The following is a 20,251-nucleotide window of genomic DNA, read 5'->3' as shown; positions in this document are numbered from 1 at the left end:
GGGGCTTAGATCCCTTACTTTTGGGGGAACAGGGTCCCAGTTAGGTCCCTATGACTTCCAGTGTCCTACAGACCAATCACCATGAGAGGGGAGTGTGTTAGCCACTAAAAAGAATATTCTAACATGTTTTCTTGTCCTTTCCTGCTGATTGGAGTCAATCAGAATGAAAGGAGGTAAGTCAGCCACTGAGAAAATTCTCAGTAGCTAACACACTCTTCTTTCATACTGACTGGCTCCTAGGGACATCTGTTGTGGGAGATGCGGGAAGGACTGAGTCGTGTGGAGATGACAGAGAGCAAACAAGCAAGGTGATATGGCTGTGAAAGGGCACAGCACATGACTATCATTCATGAAGGCGCCCTGCCCTTCTGAATTTGCTACTACACTACTGACAGAGCTTGGAAAAGTTACTTTTTTGAACTACAACTCCCATCAGCCCCATCCAGCATGGCCACTGGATTGGGCTGATGGGAGTTGTAGTTAAAAAAAAGTAACTTTTCCCAGCTCTGACTACTGATAATACTTTTATAAGTCCCCAGTGCACTCTGTACATTTATCATCTCTTCTTAAAAATGGATTTTAAGAACTATATTAGATACGAAGTGGACAATAACCAGCAGGGGTCTGGATGAGGGGACTGTTTACCCATCTTTTTCAGCTAATGAATTCTGAAACAAGGGTATGCAAATCAATATGGAATGTAAGTGCCAAGAGTGCATTATATTAAAAGGGGTTTAATCCAAACTTTCCTTTAGGGAGAAAAGTTAGAAAAACTAATAATAAGGTATCGCTGTCCTCCTGAATAATGCATTTTCAATACATAGATACTGTAAAGGCTATTGTGCAGATTGCAAAGTGGGGCCTGCAAGAAAGAAAATGCCCTATTTATGGTTTTATGAGTGCAAATGTATTCAGGTTAGCCTCTTTGGTCATAAGTTATGAAACAAATTATGCAGCTGGAAGGCAGGGAAAACTTCAAGTCAAATATTAGTAAAAAAACCTGCCTGAAAAATTAAATTATATCATACAATAACGGAAGCTTACAGCAGAATACAACCAACTAGACAGAAGAATGCCATCTAAGTTCCACACCAGGGATGGAGAATCTTTGGCTCTCCAGATGTTGGTGAACATAAGAAGAGCCTGCTGGATCAGGCCAGTGGCCCATCTAGTCCAGCATCCTGTTCTCACAGTGGCCAACCAGGTGCCTGGGGGAAGCCCGCAAGCAGGACCCGAGTGCAAGAACACTCTCCCCTCCTGAGGCTTCCGGCAACTGGTTTTCAGAAGCATGCTGCCTCTGACTAGGGTGGCAGAGCACAGCCATCACGGCTAGTAGCCATTGATAGCCCTGTCCTCCATGAATTTGTCTAATCTTCTTTTAAAGCCATCCAAGCTGGTGGCCATTACTGCATCTTGTGGGAGCAAATTCCATAGTTTAACTATGCGCTGAGTAAAGAAGTACTTCCTTTTGTCTGTCCTGAATCTTCCAACATTCAGCTTCTTTGAATGTCCATGAGTTCTAGTATTATGAGAGAGGGAGAAGAACTTTTCTCTATCCACTTTCTCAATGCCATGCATAATTTTATACACTTCTATCATGTCTCCTCTGACCCGCCTTTTCTCTGAACTAAAAAGCCCCAAATGCTGCAACCTTTCCTCGTAAGGGAGTCGCTCCATCCCCTTGATCATTCTGGTTGCCCTCTTCTGAACCTTTTCCAACTGTACAATATCCTTTTTGAGATGAGGCGACCAGAACTGTACACAGTATTCCAAATGCGGCCGCACCATAGATTTATACAACGGCATTATGATATCGGCTGTTTTATTTTCAATACCTTTCCTAATTATCGCTAGCATGGAATATGCCTTTTTCACAGCTGCCGCACACTGGGTCGAGATTTTCATCATGCTGTCCACTACAACCCCGAGGTCTCTCTCCTGGTTCAGACCCCATGAGCCTGGTTCAGACCCCATGAGCGTATATGTGAAATTAAGATTTTTTGCTCCAATATGCATAATTTTACACTTGTTTATATTGAATTGCATTTGCCATTTTTCTGCCCATTCACTCAGTTTGGAGAGGTCTTTTTGGAGCTCTTCGCAATCCCTTTTTGTTTTAACAACCCTGAACAATTTAGTGTCGTCAGCAAACTTGGCCACTTCACTGCTCACTCCTAATTCTAGGTCATTAATGAACAAGTTGAAAAGTACAGTTCCCAATACCGATCCTTGAGGGACTCCACTTTCTACAGCCCTCCATTGGGAGAACTGTCCGTTTATTCCTACTCTCTGCTTTCTGCTTCTTAACCAATTCCTTATCCACAAGAGGACCTCTCCTCTTATTCCATGACTGCTAAGCTTCCTCAGAAGTCTTTGGTGAGGCACCTTGTCAAACACTTTTTGAAAGTCTAAGTACACTATGTCCACTGGATCACCTCTATCTATATGCTTGTTGACACTCTCAAAGAATTCTAATAGGTTACTGAGACAGGACTTTCCCTTGCAGAAGCCATGCTGGCTCTGCTTCAGCAAGGCTTGTTCTTCTATGCGCTTAGTTAATCTAGCTTTAATAATACTTTCTACCAGTTTTCCAGGGACAGAAGTTAAGCTAACTGGCCTGTAATTTCCGGGATCCCCCCTGGATCCCTTTTTGAAGATTGGCGTTACATTTGCCACTTTCCAGTCCTCAGGCACGGAGGAGGACCCGAGGGACAAGTTACATATTTTAGTTAGCAGATCAGCAATTTCACATTTGAGTTCTTTGAGAACTCTCGGGTGGATGCCATCTGGGCCCGGTGATTTGTCAGTTTTTATATTGTCCATTAAGCCTAGAACTTCCTCTCTCGTTACCACTATTTGTCTCAGTTCCTCAGTATCCCTTCCTGCAAATGTTAGTTCAGGTTCAGGGATCTGCCCTATATCTTCCACTGTGAAGACAGATGCAAAAAATTCATTTAGCTTCTCTGCAATCTCCTTATCGTTCTTTAGTACACCTTTGACTCCCTTATCATCCAAGGGTCCAATCGCCTCCCTAGATGGTCTCCTGCTTTGAATGTATTTATAGAATTTTTTGTTGTTGGTTTTTATGTTCTTAGCAATGTGCTGCTCAAATTCTTTTTTAGCATCCCTTATTGTCTTCTTGCATTTCTTTTGCCAGAGTTTGTGTTCTTTTTTATTTTCTTCATTCGGACAAGACTTCCATTTTCTGAAGGAAGACTTTTTGCCTCTAAGAGCTTCCTTGACTTTGCTCGTTAACTATGAACCATGAACCATGAACTAAAACTCCCATCATCCCTAGCCATTGCCCATGCTTGCTTGATAGTTCAGCAACATCTGGAGGACCAAAGGTTCCTCACCCCTGCTCTACACAGTTTAGGGTTTGTTCAGTCAGCAGCTTTCATCCATGGATGGTTCAGCACTGTGGCTCTCATGTATACAGCTCACCAGCCTTTTAAAATAGTGGTTAGCATTTTTTTCAGATGGGGTTTTCCTGCTTAGTGTTGAACTGCATTATATTATACTATACTTCTACAGGGTTTGATGATCTCATATGCCCCATTCACTGTGGTGAGGTGGGAGCCTCTGGCAAGAAAGATGAACCTGAGGCTTCCGCCACTCATCAGAACTTTCTCTTGCAGTTGGAGCGAGAAGATGGAAGGATGTCAGTTTGCCTCTGCTCTGGACAGGCGCTGCAAGCATTGTGCATTGGTCCAGCACTGTTGTGTTCTGTCCCCAGCTCCAAACTCAAAGGTGTGATAACTTTTGGCCAATGAGATTCTGGGGGGTCACAGGAAGATGAGAGATTTTACAGTCCAGTGGCATCTCAATAATATTGTGCCAAGCAGAGCCTGTTAAGTTTCCATTGAGGTTGGTATTCAGTGCTAGTCCTACTCAGATAGACCCATTAAGTTAATAGACAAGACTAATTTAGAATCATTCGTTTCAATGGGCCTACTCTGAGGAGAACGTAGCTGAATATAACCCAATGTTTTCTTTTTGCAACAGCCACATCTCACCAGTTCCCAGTGTCTTAAGAGAACAAAGCCTACTGTCTTTGCAAACACAAAGGAAACATACACAAAATGTCTTCACTCAGAACTGAAGCTAGACCCACACGACACAGATAATGTGGATAGCTTCATAAAAAAGTTTGGCAAGAATTTAGAAAATGCAGCCCCATAGGAAAAGTGGAGAGAGAGAAGGAACAATAGAGATTGGTTCTGGTACATGGTCAACGATGACTAAAGTCATTTTATAGCTTCCAAAAGCAACCCCACCCCAGATCTTGTCCCTGGATTCTTCGGCATTCCTCTTAAGCGGCTGACCTTCCTGACTCTCTATCCCTGAAAGAGACATAATATTCACTTGAACATGTGAATACTCAAAATGTGGGCAGGGGGCAGGGACATGCATGCAAGCCCTGTCACCCATGTCCTCATGCATGTGTGTCCTCCCTGGGTAGGGATGGATGCATGTGTCAATTACAATTTCTCTGTTTCTCATACTTTCCAATCTTAAATTCAGTTCTCCATATTTTCACATTAAAAAAAAATCCTCATGAAAATCAATCAGCATTTTAGTGCTAATTTATCCTAATATAAAGAGGCTAGACTCCTAGCAGGGGCACCTAAGGTGGAATGGTCAAAGCTGAGACACCAGACTATAATTTAAGATATGCAGATGATACCATTCTACTAGCAGAAACCAGTAATGATTTGAAATGTATACTGATTAAAGTTAAAGAGGAAAGTACAAAAGCAGGACTACAGCTGAACATCAAAAAGATTAAATTAATGACAACAGAAGATTTATGTAACTTTACAGTTGACAATGAGGACATTGAACTTCTCAAGGATTATCAATATCTTGGCACAGTAATAAACCAAAATGGAGACAACAGTCAAGAAATCAGAAGAAGGCTAGGACTGGGGAGGGCAGCTATGAGAGAACCAGAAAAGGTCCTCAAATGCAAAGATGTATCACTGAACACTAAAGTCAGGATCATTCAGACCATGGTATTCCCGATCTCTATGTATGGATGTGAACGTTGGACAGTGAAAAAAGTGGATAAGAGAAAAATCAACTCATTTGAAATGTGGTGTTGGAGGAGAGCTTTGCGCATACCATGGACTGCGAAAAAGACAAATAATTGGGTGTTAGAATAAATTAAACCAGAACTATCATTAGAAGCTAAAATAATGAAACTGAGGTTATCGTACTTTGGACACATAACGAGAAGACATGATTCACTAGAAAAGACCATAATGCTGGGAAAAACAGAAGGAAGTAGAAAAAGAGGAAGGCCAAACAAGAGATGGATTGATTCCATAAAGGAAGCCACAGGCCTGAACTTACAAGATCTGAAGAAGGTGGTTCATGACAGATGCTGTTGGAGGTCGCTGATTCATAGGGTTGCCATAAGTCGTAGTCGAGTTGAAAGCACATAACAACTGGAATAAGCAGCATAGGTCTGTTTAAAGGTTCTACAGACCCCCTCAGAGGCTTGATGTCTTACTGCAGCAGTAGCCATCATGGTGCCCCCCAGCCAGCACAGCCTATGGTCAGGGATGATTCGAGTGGCAATCCAGCAACTTCTAGAGAGGACCACAATGACTACCACCAATGTCTCATTGTAAGCTGTTCCCCTCCAGATAATGTCTTGAATGGGAGGGGTATATAAGCCAAAGACGGAGGGAATGATCCATCTGCCACTACCCCTCGCAGGATCATGTGTTGAATTAGGTACAGAAAGAGGCATTTTAAGGCTGATTTAACATGTCTCACTCAGTTACATTGGAGCCTCTTTCCTGCTGTTTAGCATACATGGAAAGCAGAAATGCAGTTTTAAAATGCACCTGGATCAGGCTTTTAAATCAACTGGTGGCCATGCATAAAGATAAATTTTCCCTCTCATTTCAACTCCCCTGAATCTTTTGCATCATCTGAGGGGCGGGGGGAGATGCATTTCAGACACAATTTTAGTTCTTCAACAAACTTTTTCCCCCCACAGAGCTGTACACATTTGGGAATTACTTTTTCACATTTTAATTTCTCCCTGTATGAAAGCGTTTCTAGTAATGAATAACAGGCACAGCGGAGCTCCTCCTCTTCTGAAAGAAGATTCCCCTGCGATAAAAATGTTACTTTAAGCCTAGTCTCCCAAGAGATTGAAAAAGCAGACAAAAGGCAGCTGTGGCAAGTGACAGCTGGCTCTTTGCAGTACTCTCTGCAATAAAATGAAAAAGGGGTTGCCTGCCCTCTTGGTTCCTCAGACGTCTACAGAAAGAAGACACAAATTGCTCTTTAATCTTCCTCTTCAACTACTGAAGCAAAGAAAAGGAATGCCGCATTCTGTAGAGGAAGAAATACACATGGCTGCTGAAAAATCTAATACATATTCTGCCTTCCACTTGTCAAGGTGGAGCATGATCCAAGATGGAACAGCAGACAAGGGGGGGGGAGGGCCATTTCCCTCTCACCTTCCCAAGCCAGAAAGAGACACTGACAAAACTTGTGAGGTTTACAGTGGAACGAAATAATGAGAATGAACAGCAACAGTGATGAAGGTTTCAGAGGCTCTTGGTCTGCCATATATTCCTAATTCCTTCAAATAGTTCACTAGCCAATCTGGTTGCCAACCACAGCACTACATTCTAGCATCAACTGGAGGCAAACAAATCCACAGTATGTCAAAACTACATGCAGCTACATTCAGCCCTTCTCAATTCACGTAAGCCACTAGGAGCCAAACAAAAGGTATTCAGAGACACGTCAACTTTATCTCAGTGGTTCCTACTGCCAGCGGCAAGAGTGGCAAAGTACTATTATGTCAGCTTATCATATATCTCACAAACACATTAGAAAAAGATCTTTCAGCTTTCATTGCATCCTTACACCAGAGTATGGCAAGTAAACTGGAGGATACAACAGAGGTTACAGTTCAAAGTAAAATACAGCACAATCCTATGCTTGTCAACTTTGAATGGGCATTGCTTCCAGGTAAGAGGGTATAGTATTGCAACCACAGTGACTTGTGTTGTTTTTAAACCCTATTTTATTTATTTATTTATTATTAAATTTGTTAGTCGCCCATCTGGCTGGATGTCCAGCCACTCTGGGCGACGTACAAGATAAAACAGTATATAAAACAATTAAAATTTGAAAACAGTAAAAACTAGCCCATCTCAAACGCCCGCCTAAAAAGCCAAGTCTTCAGGGTCCTGCAGAAGCTCATTATAGACGGGGCATGGCGTATATCACCTGGGAGAGAGTTCCAGAGGGTGGGGGCCACTATTGAGAAGGCCCTCTCTTGAGTCCTCACCAACCTAGCTATTTTGACTGGTGGGATCCAGAGAAGGCCCTCTGAGGTCGACCTTGTTGAGCGGCAACCCTGTCGATGCTGGAGGCGCTCCTTCAGACAGGCTGGGCCACAACCGTATAGGGTTTTAAAGGTTAAAACCAACACCTTGAATTGGGTTCGGTACACAACCGGTAACCAATGCAACTCCTTCAACACAGGAGTGATGTGATCTCTACGGCAGCTGCCTGCAATTAGACGCGCCGCTGCATTCTGTACCAGCTGTAATTTCCGAACCGTTTTCAAGGGTAACCCCATGTAGAACGCATTGCAGTAGTCTAGGCAAGTGATGATCAGGGCATGTACCACCGGTGGGAGCAGATGATTGGGAAGGTAGGGGCGTAGCAGATGGAGTTGATACAGAGCTGCCCGGCTCACAGCTGACACTTGAGCCTCCATAGACAGCTGGGAGTCAAGAATGACCCCCAGGCTACGGACCTGGTCTTTCAAGGGCAATCGTACCCCGTTAAGCACCAGGTCTATATCTCCCAGCCTTCCCTTGTCTCCCACTAACAGCACCTCGGTTTTGTCACGATTCAGCTTCAACTTATTCCTTCCCATCCAGCCACTCACCGACTCCAGACACTTGGACAGGGTTTCCACAGCCAACCTTGGTGAAGATTTAAATGAAGATAGAGCTGCGTGTCATCCGCATACTGATGACATTGCAGCCCAAATCTCCTGATGATTGCTCCCAGCGGCTTTATATAGATGTTAAAGAGCATTGGAGAAAGGATAGAACCCTGTGGCACCCCACAAGTGAGGGGCCAGGGATCTGAAACCTCTTCCTCCAATGCTACTCTTTGGTATCTCCCAGAGAGGAAAGAATGGAACCACTGCAATACAGTGCCTCCAATACCTAACCTCTGCAGGCGATCCAAGAGGATAGTGTGGTCGACGGTATCAAAAGCCGCTGAGAGATCGAGGAGGACAAGGAAGGTGCCTTCGCCTCTATCCCACGCCCTTTTCATATCATCTACCAAGGCGACCAAGGCTGTTTCAGTCCCATGTCCCGGTCTGAAGCCCGACTGAAATGGATCCAGATAATCCGCTTCTTCCAAGTGTGCTTGCAACTGTTTAGCCACCACCCGCTCAACTGCCTTGCCTAAGAATGGCACATTTGAGACAGGGCGAAAGTTGTTCAGATCTTGAGGGTTCAAGGAGGACTTTTTTAAAATTGGTTTTATTATCGCTTCCTTGAGCACCGATGGTGTTATTCCCTCTTCAAGCGATGCATTTATCATCAGCTTGATCCTCTCTCCCAGTCTATCTTTGCAGCTCATAATGAGCCACGAAGGGCAAGGATCAAGTAAGCAGGTGGTCAGCCTTAGAGCTGAAAGCACGTTGTCCACTTCATCAGAAGGAAGAAGCTGGAACCGATCCCACGCCACCGAAGCAACACTGTTCACCTCTGGCTCACTCTCTGTATCCACAGTGTACAGAATCTCACTTTTAATACGATCGATTTTATCCGCAAAGTGTTTAGCAAACTCGTCACAGGAGACCTTATCATGTTCCATTGGTTCCGGAGCAACTGGACCGACCAGTTCTATTGGTAGAAGTTAAACTGACTCAAATCCTGAGCCAATGGTAACACCAGATTTTGTCCTCACCAAGGATGTGCTAGAATTTCACCCAATCTGAATTTTCTATGAATTCGATTATTCGCTATCATTGCAGATTGGATTTTTATGTAGTGATTTTACGCAGCTATTTTTGGAAACACATTTTTTTAAAAAATATGCGTCTAAAATATTGATATTAACATTGACATTTTTATCAATATTTCCTTCAGTTTATTGGCATTTCCTTTAAAAATATTGTCACTTCCTTTAAAAATACTGACTTTCTTTTTGATTTTTTTTCCTAGGGAGAAAAATGTATCGGTAAAAGCAGCAGCTTATGGACAAAGAATAAACTCAAATTGATATCAGCCTGTTAGGTCAACAGAATGCTGTTCAACTGGCACCAGGCAACAGATCCCATCCCTAGTCCTCACCAACTCCTAATGATTACTTTGAGAGATACTTCCAGTAAATGAGAGAATATGACCCCTGTTTCATGGAAATATAAATACATATAAACATTCATTAATGTGGAAAGTTGCTTTTTAGGGCAAAAACCCACTATTTGCAAAATTCCAATCTTACTTTATTGATAAATATAGGGTGCCAGTGTCAATATGCAGCAGAAAAATTAAAAATAAACAAGACCATATTTTCATCTTAGGTGCACTTGCTGGACATGCAGCAGTGCTAAAACCCCACCAGATGACCTACTTAATTATTTAGCACAGCAATATCATTCATCTCAACTGCATATTATTATTTTCCAAAAATATTAAGCCAAACTTCTGGCTTTTACTGAACAGCTACCATGTTGATTGAGAGTCTGGAAACACTTTTTAACTACAAAATAAAACTTGTTTTAGTTTTAATATCTAGAAATACTTCAAGTTGACTTTAAACCACAATGATACACACATATTATTTAAAATCAAAGAAAAAACCCCAAAAGTTAGCTATGAATTATATTTATGAATCCTACACATTCCCATACCAACCTTAGTTCCAACAGAAAGGCCTTTCATATTTGTGTTTTAAAACATACTGTCCAATAGTTCACATTACTGAGAAATCCCACAGTAAACTTGAAGCAAATTTCCATTTTATTTTTACCTGCAGAATGTTGTTCTGATAAACTGAATAAGACTGTATAAAGAGAAAGAAGTGGAACATAGCTTCAGGCAAGATGCCCAGGTATGTCACTTTAACATAATGTGCCCAAATGCATTATGTAAGAGGTAATTTCATCATATTTAAAAATGAGCAAGCATATTTTTTTCCATTTCAAAACACTACCATAATCTGTCCTTTTGTTTCTATAAACCTTAATAAATATTCATGAGTAGCTCCATGACACCTCATTAGTGAACTGTTAAACAAGTTGAACCAATGCTGAATTAAACATTTATAATGAATTATTGTAGCTTCCTAATGCAATATGAAAACATGTATTTGTAACTACAAAAACACATTTGTTTTAGTAATTGCAATTTGAAAAACACAACTGTAATTGCAGGAGTTTCATCAGGGGGGGTCTTTAAGGAAGATCCTTCTTTTCTTCAACATCAGACCCATAAATCAGGACCAGGACAGTCATCTACTGTAAATCTTAGGATCCAAGACTACCAGACAGCTGAGGATCAAAACTGCAGAACAACTTGCAATATTAAATTAGACGTTTCACATAGTATGTAAACAATCTGATTTGTTAGCTTCACCTGGGCTTCAACTGGAACCTTAGCAACAGCCATCTACTCTTCCAAGATTACCACCTATTTTTAACACGATTACATTCACTTAGCAACAAAATCACGAACACATTGCATTTTTAAAGTATTTTTATGTTGCTGTACATACAGTTTCTTCCAGTACAGTGCCTAAAAAGCTTGAGACTCAGTTTTCAAGATTTTGAAACATCACAGATATGAACCTGTGCTAGTTATGCTACAAAGGATCACAAAAATAAAAGCAATCTTCATTTCAAATAGTGGTGTTTGTTAATGTAAGGAAATTAAAGGCATGAGCCACCGCAGCAACAGCTCTGCACAAAAGAACTTCAGTTAGACAACTCGTTTGTCATGTTACCAAGCCTGCTATTCTGGGAAGGAGATTCATTTTCTGGGATCGCAACTGCCAAACTCTGGCTTAGTCATGGCACTGCATTTTGCCCCAGTCTCTCAAACTGAATCAATTCTAACTAAACCCAGTGAAAAACTTAGTGGTCAAAGCAAGGAAAGAGATAAATTACCCAGTTGGAAGAAGTGGCAGATTGCTGGCACTCCATGACTTCTTTCCTAAATACCAGTTTCCCAAAACTGTCCATTATAATAACTCTTGAACTGTGGCAAAATATGCAAGACCTGCACTATCAAGATCATTCCTCATTTTCCCCTGACTCATTGCTCCAGCAGAGTTCCATTCAAGCCCTCCCAGCTTATTTCCACCTTCTATCTGCACAAGGGATGCATGTAAAATAAAATGCCTTAAAAGACAAGCAGCAAGCACAAACTATTCTCTCTGATCATAGCTCTCATTTACATAGACAACTTCACATTATATTAGTCTTCAAGTATCAGGGGATTTATTGCAAAGTAAACAGACACACACTCCCTACAGGGATATCTGAGGTCTGAGAAACAAAGAGAATACACCTGCATTCTTATTCAAAAGTTTATTTTCATTACCTAAAATCTCTATATATGCAGTTACATACGGTTCTCAGCATTGTATGCTGCCACCTACTGTACATTTTTATATGCTTTACAAAGAAAAAAGCCAGCTTTTTACCATGCATCATAGAGCAATAGGCGCTTTGTTTTAACTATTCTCTCTCCTACAACCTGGACAGAACATGAAGAAGATGCAGAACAGTGTGATACTGATTGTGAAGTGGGGTAAAATGTAGACAGGAATAGGGTTTGGGGGGGGGGGTTAAGGAAATTTTATTTGAGAAATGTTATTGTTTTATTTATTTATTTTATGTAAACCACTTTTTGTATATTAGATGGTATAAAAATGCTATAAATAAAATTGATAATGCATTTTTATTTTATTCATAAAGAAAATGGCTGGTTACTAACATGTCTGTGATATATGTAATCCAGCAAGTATGGTGTTCCCTATATACAAAATACAGCCTATTGACATATATTTTTAAAGGGGGGGGGGAACTGATACATTGTTTAGAAGTTATTTCATTTGAAACTGTTGTCTGGTTTTACCCACTCTTTCTTGCTGCCTTTGCATCCTTTTTTAAGTGAAGGAAGAGGGAGGAGGTCAACACAACTTTCAGAATGCAAGGAGAGATTTTACATGACTCCTACATTATTTCACTATTAACTAATACAATGAACACTCTGGAAACCACTGCATCAGAATGGAAAAGGAGTATTTGCACAGCAATAAATGTGTATAAAGCACTTTGCTTTGCTGGAATTACTCCTACTGCTGTGGCAGCCAAAGAGTACAAGGAGACTGAATATCATGGGGATTCTTTTGCAAAAGAGATACCAATTTCAACGTCAGGTTCATAACAGAAAAGGTCTGAACACTGGTTAGTGCACATAATCGGGTCTACTATGTGGCAGTATAGACAGTGAAGAGGACACATTTTTTCAGCCTGCATTGCATCCCCTAGAAGCCAACCAGCGGAGCTCTTTCTGACAGTCTAGAGGAAGCTGATACCCATTGTAGGGGAAGCACCCCTGGAGCCTTTGAGGACCCACTGTGACCAACTGGCTGCACATTTTGAGGACCAAGCTGTTTATCTTCAGAATGACATTGACTCCATAGTTGTGACATTTCCAATCAAATAATCCAATGCCCTAGCCTATGATATGGGATCAGTTTCAGTTTATGCAGCCTGATGTGGACAAGGTGCTTGCAGCTATATGCCCAACCACATCCCTTTTGACCCTTGGCCCTCTTGATTTACTAAATCTAGCAGAAGAGGTTTGGCTGGTTGGGTCCAGAGCATGTTAATGCTTCATTGCATGAGGGAGTGGTCCCTCTTGCCTTGAAAGAGGCAGTGGTATGGTCACTCCTCAAGAAATCAGCATTGGACCCATTGGTTTGGACTAACTACCAACCAATCACAAATACCCCCTTCGTAGGAAAGACTGAGGAAAGGGTCACAACAGTTGCAGGAATTCTCATAAGGCATGGATTATCTAGAACCATTCAGGCCTGGCCATGGGGCCAAGCTGGCCTTGGGAGCCCTTTACTAAGTGTGGGACAAGGAGAGTGCAATCTTACTCCTACTTCTCCGTCTCTCTGTAGCTTCCAATAACATCGACCAGAGTATCCTCCCAGACCAGCTCCTCGGGATGGGAACTGGGGATATTGTGTGACAGTGGCTCTTGCCTCACGTTCATGGCAGAGTCCAGACAGCATCACTGGAATACTGATTTTTCAGCCCTCCTGACAGTTATGCTATGGTGTGCCTCAGGGCACTACTTTATTCCAAATGATGTACCTATATGCTGACAACACTGAAAGGTCACGGGTTTCCCATTCCTGGTTTTAAAGAATCTAAGGTTCTCTTTTTAGAACACTGACATAAGTATAACACTATTCTCTCTCTGTATTCTAGTCACTGAATATACAAAACTACTTTATATCAGCCAATTCAGAATATACATGGATTCAAAAAATTTTCCTAAGGAGTGTACAGGTCCTACTTTTATCACCAGTGCCTTCCATAAAGATGGGGTCACATATGGCATTCTTACTTTTATATCTTACCTCTCCCTCCAAGAAGCTCAAGGTGGCATATGTGGCTCCCCCCTCCCCATTTTATTCTAACAATAGGTTAGAATAAAATGTGAGATAGGTTAGATAGAGAGACTAAGACTGGCCCAAGGTCACCAAATAAACTTCCTGGCTGATTGGTCTCCCAGGTCCAACGCTCTAACCCTACATTATACCCTCAACTTGGGAATTCCCTTCTCCTGGAAATTTACCAAAGCCTGAGCTTGCACACTGTGTGGAAGTGTTTTATTACATATTTACTTAAACTAGCTTTTTTTTGGCCAGCACATAAAGGTATATTTATTTATATCATTTATATACAGCTTAATAAGAAATGTATCTCTAAGCAGGTTTACAGAAAACTGAAACAGAAAACTGAAACACGTGTTACAAAGATACACTATGATACATATACACGCATAATATTAATACAAAATACTAATAATTTATTATACAGGGTAATAATAGCATACCCAGAATAGGAAAATATTCATTCACAATCATGTTGAGATTAAGCAACAAACACACGCGGGACAACTCACAGGACGATTCCTATAGTAACAGAGTGAGGCTCAGATGCTTCATAAGACAATACAGGGTCCCATCCTCCCTTAAAGACTGAGGAAAAGTGGGGTACATGCAGAGCCGGTTCTAAAGGGTGGCGAGGTTGGGCCCCGTGGCCCAGAGGGACCCCTGAAGTGTCCCTCTTTAGGGTGGGGGAGTAGCACTCCCTTCCGCGATCTGCAGCAGAATCGCTGCCACAGATAGCACTACCTGCCCGTTCCCTAGCTCTGCCTACCTTTCCTGTGTCTTGTGGCTACAAGCGCAGCACTGCCTTTAACCAAGATGGCAGCTGAGGTTTCCCTAAGTCTGAAGTGCCCACCGCCATCTTGGTTGATGGCAGCCCTGCGTATGTGTAGCACGCATGCGTGCCATCAACCAAAATGGCGGTGGAGGCTTCAGCCCCTTAGGGAAACCTCGGCCGCCATCTTGGTTAAGGGCAGCACTGTGCACGCAGCTGCAAAACACAGGGTGAGGAAACACAGGCGGGGTGAGGAAACGGGCAGGCAGTGCAATACAAGCAGTGTGTGCTGGGGCCCGGGGCAGGCTGGAGCCCAAGGGCCCCGGCATGCCTGGAGCCGGCCCTGGGTATATGAAGCCTAAGCTATAAGCAAGCACAATCTGCACATCATTGCCAATCACAGGATACATCTGTTAAGGCACTAGCCTTAGCTTCCAATTTTTCAGCTTAAGCCAACATAGGACAGGCTAAACTGACAGGGTTTTTTAATTATATACATGATATGTATTATAATATATGGAGTGAAAGGGCCTTCTATATAGACAGGAGATATCCAGACCATTTGGGCTTTTAATCACATTTGAAATCAGAGTACAATTCATCCAGAGGATAAAGAGAGAAACCCTCACTTCACACTTTGCAGGACAAAGCTCTGGTGCTGCAAACAAATTCTAGGGTGCAGCCCCAATTTAAATTAAGCCCAGAAGCATATTTTCATCTGCTTTATGACAAAATAATACTTTAATAAGTCCTTAACAATCCAAAGAAATTCCACACTAGAAAAAAAAATCTCATGAACATAGTATTACAAAATCCACTGAACTCGGGCATCTTTCACAAATGCAGCTTAAATCTGGCTTTTATTGCATCTGTTTGTAACAAAAATGGCTAACATAACACAGTACCTTTGCTGCTTTGTATCCCTCATTAACAGCATTCGAACACATGATATGAATAGCACGTGAGAGGTTACAAGCTAAACACAATTACTAGGGAGTAAGCTGAACAAGATATTCCTTTAATGTCACATGTAGTAAGAGCCTCAGTCTATTGGCTCACAAAGCCTACTTTCTTTAGCACAGCCAGAACTGATACAGAACTGTGAGGATCAATCCTTTTTCACTTAAACCACTGCAGTTTCCCTCTCCCATTTTAAATAACAGCATGAGGTTTTGAAGATTACATGTAAATGCCAATGCCAAATGCTGAGCAAAGGGTGGTTTTTTTAAAAATGTAACACTATTTTTTTAAAAAAGGTGAAGATTATTATGAATGATATTTTGTATGAAAAGTCTGCTTCATTTGGAGACACCCCTGGATGTAGTCCCAACGGAGAACGGCAGATTTTGTTGTTTAAAAAAGGAAGTTTAAACACACCTGTTAATATCAATAATTGCAGAATACAATTTGTACTAAAGTAAAATCAGTGAAAAACTTCACACTCATGAAGGGGAGCCTTGTATTACCACCACCTGCAGCTCAGTACAGGAAATCAAAATCTACAGCATCCTCAACAGGCAGCTGTCCTGCGTGTGCTTAAAGACTTCCAGCAAATGGCAGCCTACCACACCTTCACCAACCTGGTGCCCTCCAGATGTTTTGGATCACAACTCCCATTAGCCCCTGCCAGCATGTACAGTCAAAAACAACTGAAGGGCATCAGGTTGGCGAACGCCGATATAGTTAATTGGTTTCATTGCCAAACTGCTCTTACCCTCAAGGAGTTTCTCCTAATGTTTGACTAAAAAATGACATCTTCTAACTTAAGCTCATGTTATCTAGTCTTGCCCTTTTGGGTAACAGAGAACAAGTCTTAGTTCTCTGTGTGTCATCTATCATGTCCTCCCACAGTATTATCTTCTCCAGACTAAACATGCCCAGTTTTTTCAGCTTTCATCATAGGTCTTGCTTTCCATATCACTGACCAATCTTTACTGCTCTCCTTTAGACCCATTCCAATTTGACTATATCCTTCTTAAAGTGTGATGCCCTAAACAGCTTGGTAATGGGTTCAGATTATCTTCATAATATTTATTAAAATATATACTTAAACTATTTCAATCCGAAATGGCTAACACATTTAACTCAATTAAGCAAGAAAACAATCCAAGGAAAATTTCTCACTAATTGACAACCATGAAGAGGATTTCTCCTCTTGCAGTACAACGTACCACCAGTTGACAAAACAACTGCAGCTGCAACAAGGAGAATGTTCCATGTCCTGTATGAATTTTCAGTATTTCCATCTTGAATTTGTATTTTGTGTCAAAAACAAAACAAAATATTATACTTAAGAATGGGCAACATGCAGCCAAGTGTCACAGAACCTACTAAGACACTCTTGTTAAAGCATACCTGCGGAGGCATCCTACAGTAAAGATTAGAAGTGTAAGGGGTTGCCACTGTAACAAGTCAGTGGCATTTCAGAATCCAGGCCCTGCATGAACTGAGCCCTGCAAGTTATAACACACCCTTGCCTCATTCTGAAGATGGAAAAAAGACTGGCACATGCAGATACCTTCCTTGCCAATGCCCTTAGAATCTCACCACTTCTGCTTCATCATCATCAATAATAATAATAATAATAATAATAATAACGGGATCCTAAAGGTGTGGGTCATCATTGCCACTGTGAACCTCTGCACCTACCAAGTTGCCTGCCTCCAACTTATCCTGTGCCAGTGGAAGTGTACTAATGAACAAAATTTTGTCCATATGTCTACCCCATCATATGGGCCAGAACCAAAAAACCTTGATTTCCTTCCTTTCAGGCATTGCAACATATTCCCACAGGGCTACTTCACAAGTATCCAGATACTTGTGAAGCCCTGGGCTCCTACTGCAAGGAAGGGTGGGATATAAATCAAATAATAAATAAATAATGACTACCAATGGTGTCCTATACATAAATCATATGTGCTTTGTTAGATTCCAGAAGCAAACCCAGAAACTCATCAATAATTTAAAGCCCCCACATCCTATAAAGACTTTCATGCATACTTAATTTGATGTGCTGTGGGTAATTCCCCCTGGACTTCAATACAAGATGACATCGGCTCCAATCCTGCACACATATGTATGCATCCAGTTGTACCGATTTGTGCCATTCCATGTTGGCAAATGAATTTTTACATAAGCAATCAGTTGTATAACATCCCAAGTAAAAGAAGTCCAATGCAGTGCTGCTAAACAAACATAGGCAGTGCCTCAATATTTCCAAGAGTGTTTTTTAAAAAAAGCTTTTCCAACAATTTAATCCCCAGTAACAATTTGTGCCATTGCAAAAAAAGAAAGAGAATCTCTATTTTCTCCAATAGATTATCTTCTAGACTGAAGAACATCTCCCCCTACCCTTAAAACCTCCAAATGAGACAGCTCAGAGAAGTGATGTAATATATATAAAATCACCAAAAAAAGACTGCAGACTATTAAGTCAATATTTCAGCACAGTCTCAAAACAAAAGCATCACATTTAAATACAAGGAACACCAAGTTAACCAGTGCAGAATTTAACACACCATATTTAACTATACCATTAACAAGTGCAAATGCTTACCAAAGAGAAAGAATACAAAGGGGTGTACCAGATAACACTACACTTAATAGCTTTCCTCAAAATAATATGCCCCGAAAATTCACTAATATTTAGAGCATACTCTAGCCAATTAATCTGAGGTTCATTTGCATTTTAAGAGGTCTGATGAATGCACTTTAATTCTAGCCTAATAAGAGGAAGATAGGAAACCAATTTATTATGATACATGAAGTGCCTCCTCTAACTTTTCTGGCCAATATTAATTCTAGATCACCACACTCTTTCCCCATATTTAAATAGGCTTGAAATTCCCCATGTACTGTATTAATTGTGGGCCAAGAAAAGCTCCATACCCCCGACTTGGGATCTACTCCACTTCCCACAACTAAACCCCTTCTCTAAGAGGTTCCCCAGAAGCTCTGCCTTCTTCCCAACGTCTACTCCTAGTATTGAGAAGTTAACAAAAAACCGAAAACCTTAACGGGGAGGGGGGGTGAGATCCTACTTCATTTCTGGGCGATCTCTTTCTGTGTTCTGTTCCATCCCCAACCTAACCGAAATGCAACGTTTCAAATACAGCTCTAAAGATCAGCAACGAGCAGGCAGGACCCCGCGTTATTTATCACAAGGTGACAATCGAAATAACAACAGTCCTTCCTTCTTTCCAACTAACAGTGTCTAACGCAGCAGTAGCCGCCGCCAGCCTGCGCTGCAATCTTGGCACATCTTTCAGGGCAGACGCCTCGATCGGTACCCAGAGACAGACCTTTGATCAGGACAGAGGAAGAGAAAAATCACGCAGGAGAAGGACCTCTCAGAGAGGATAGGAAGGCTCCCCTTCCCCCCCTCCCCTTGTTATCGCTCTCCCGCCTCTCGCAAGAGGAGAAAGCGACTACGAACATGATCCTCTCGGAAAGGGCGAACGCAGGTAAGGGCAAAACCCCCTTCTCGAGGGTCTAAGTAACAGCATCCGCAGCCTTGGAGCCCCCAGAGCGCGTCTAAACCTCACCCGCCGCAGCCAACGGAGCCGGCTGCCCAACCACTCTGTCGCCCTGGGTCCCTGGAGAGACTTCGCCTGGTTCCAGGGGCGCACCTGCTGTCAAAGCCCCCGGACATTCCCTGGCTGCCGCGCCTGCCTCCTGCGACTTGTTTTTCCCGGCGAAACTGCAACAGGAAGAAACTTGAAAGGGGATCAAGAAGAGGCGGGGAGAGGCGAAAGGCTGTCACCTAACCTGATCCCGCCGGCGGCGAGGAGCAGCCCCCACCATTTGCCCAAGGCGCCCTCCTGCAAGAGACTCCCCCAACGGAAGGAAAACGTGATAGGTCTTTTTTTCTGTTTTTTACCTGGTTGCCTCCCCGTCAAGGCGAGGCGGCGGCAACTCGCCTGCGTTCGTTCGTTCGTTCCTTCCCGGTTTGTGGCACGCAATGACTCCGTAGCTTCTGCTATTTATAGTCCGCAGCTTTTAGCAGCCTCTGGCCAAGCGGCGAGAGAAAAACTGCAAGGAGAAGCGTGCTGGTTTGCTTGCCTGCCAGGCGGCCACCTCCAGCCCCAGCGCGCCTCAGATCCGCGGCGCGGATACAAGTTGGCTGCTTCGCCGCAGCTGCTCGCACAAGCCAAAGGCGCAAAGCAAAGCGCGCATTCTTTCCCTCAGTAGCGCCGCCCCCTTCCAGCCGAGTCTCCTCCCCCTCCTCTTTCGCCTCCTTCCTCACCGCAGCCCGCCGGAGACTCCCGAGTTCCGCAGTAGGCCACCCCCAGCGCCCAAGGGCGCACGCGCTCTAAAAGACTGGAAGCCAGGTGCGCGATGCTCGTCTGCTTTCTCTCTCTCCGGCACCGGAAAGCTGCGCTCAGAGGTGACCCGCTCTTGTTGTACAAGCGAGACAGGGCGAGAGGCGAGAAGCTACCGCTCGTTGTTCGCCTCCGGGCGCCCAGGAGGCGCTCGTTTTCTGCTAGACTCTCTCTGGAGAACGGGAGGGGGGAGCGGTCTCTACTGGGGACGCAAAAGCATGAGTGCTTCGAATAGTTTCCTCTCACCTAATGACCTACCTCACAGGTAGGCTGGCAGTCTTTTTAAAAATTAAAAATAAATAGCCAGGCGCTTCCCCACCCGCAAATAAATTGTTTTATTAAATCATACAAGCAAAACAAACCAAAAACCCCAGGGTGATATATAGGTAAGTAAAAGCAACAGAGAGACTCTTGATATTAAATGTCATTATGATGTCCAAACGTTACAGGTACAGAT

General features: G+C 42.6%; 1 protein-coding gene across 10 annotated transcripts in view; it reads right to left on the bottom strand.

The window, feature by feature from the left end:
* INPP4B (inositol polyphosphate-4-phosphatase type II B) overlaps positions 1 to 19,833 on the bottom strand; it is a 444,727-nt gene extending 424,894 nt beyond the window's left edge. For 6 of the 10 annotated variants that reach the window (XM_061584849.1, XM_061584844.1, XM_061584845.1 and 3 more), the window contains exon 1: positions 19,353 to 19,833. The gene's annotated coding sequence lies outside the window, so the exon portion shown is untranslated. The remainder of the gene's footprint in view (positions 1 to 19,352) is intronic. The other 4 variants (XR_009757936.1, XM_061584846.1, XM_061584857.1 and 1 more) reach the window with 2 other exon arrangements.
* Positions 19,834 to 20,251: the final 418 nt, after the last annotated feature.

Source organism: Rhineura floridana, chromosome 9 (genome assembly GCF_030035675.1).
Source record: "Rhineura floridana isolate rRhiFlo1 chromosome 9, rRhiFlo1.hap2, whole genome shotgun sequence".
Classification (NCBI taxonomy): domain Eukaryota; kingdom Metazoa; phylum Chordata; class Lepidosauria; order Squamata; family Rhineuridae; genus Rhineura; species Rhineura floridana.
The sequence above is the reverse complement of the archived record's forward strand: the minus strand, read 5'-3'. Positions and strand labels throughout refer to the sequence as shown.